The following is an 857-nucleotide window of genomic DNA, read 5'->3' on the forward strand; positions in this document are numbered from 1 at the left end:
CTATAGCCACAACAACTAAAGCAAGTGGATGGCTTGATTCACTGTTTAGCTGCCCCGGTCGGCCGTCCGTGTAATTTCGTCTCGCTAAACTTTCTTTAATGACCATACCTTGGACGGAAGTTGATCTCTATCTCCCACTAACAGTTCACAAACACACACACACGCCCACACGCCAGGAAAGGGTGTTTATGAGGTAAAGATAGACCTGTGAAAGTCTTAGAGGAAATTAATGTTGTGATTTATAAGGTGTGTGTAAACATGGTTGTACGGTTAAAAAGTTCGCTGGTTTTAGATTCGAGCATCACTGAGTATGATGTGAGTGCCTATTGAAACCCATGGTATCCGATTCAGTCCGTTGCCAGACCAGCATTACTTAAATCCCCAAAATTTGGGATATATAAAGTTTGTGTGTCTGTATGTGTGTGGATATGTGAGTGTGTGTGTATACATATGCTCTAAAAATGCACACACACTCGAGGCTATAGTAGATGATACTTTGCCCAAGGTGCTACACAGTGGGACTGAACCCAGAACCATGTGGTTGGGAATCAAGCTTCTTACCACACAGCCACGCCTGCACCTATATATATATATATATGTGTGTGTGTGTGTGTGAGTGTGTGTGTGTGTGTGTGTGTGTATGAATGTGTGTGTGTGTGTGCGTTTGTGTGTGTATTTTTGTGTCTGCGCCGAACCGTTTGGCAACTGGAGTCGGTTTGTTTGCGTGTCTGTAACCTAGCGGTTCGAGAATAGAAATTGAACGAGTACCAGGCTTTAAAAGAAAAGAGATAATTCTGGGGTCGATTTGTTTGACTAACCCCACCCCCGCCCTTAAAAGTAGTAGTATTGTTGGTGAT

Source organism: Octopus bimaculoides, chromosome 18, assembly GCF_001194135.2.
Source record: "Octopus bimaculoides isolate UCB-OBI-ISO-001 chromosome 18, ASM119413v2, whole genome shotgun sequence".
NCBI lineage: Eukaryota > Metazoa > Mollusca > Cephalopoda > Octopoda > Octopodidae > Octopus > Octopus bimaculoides.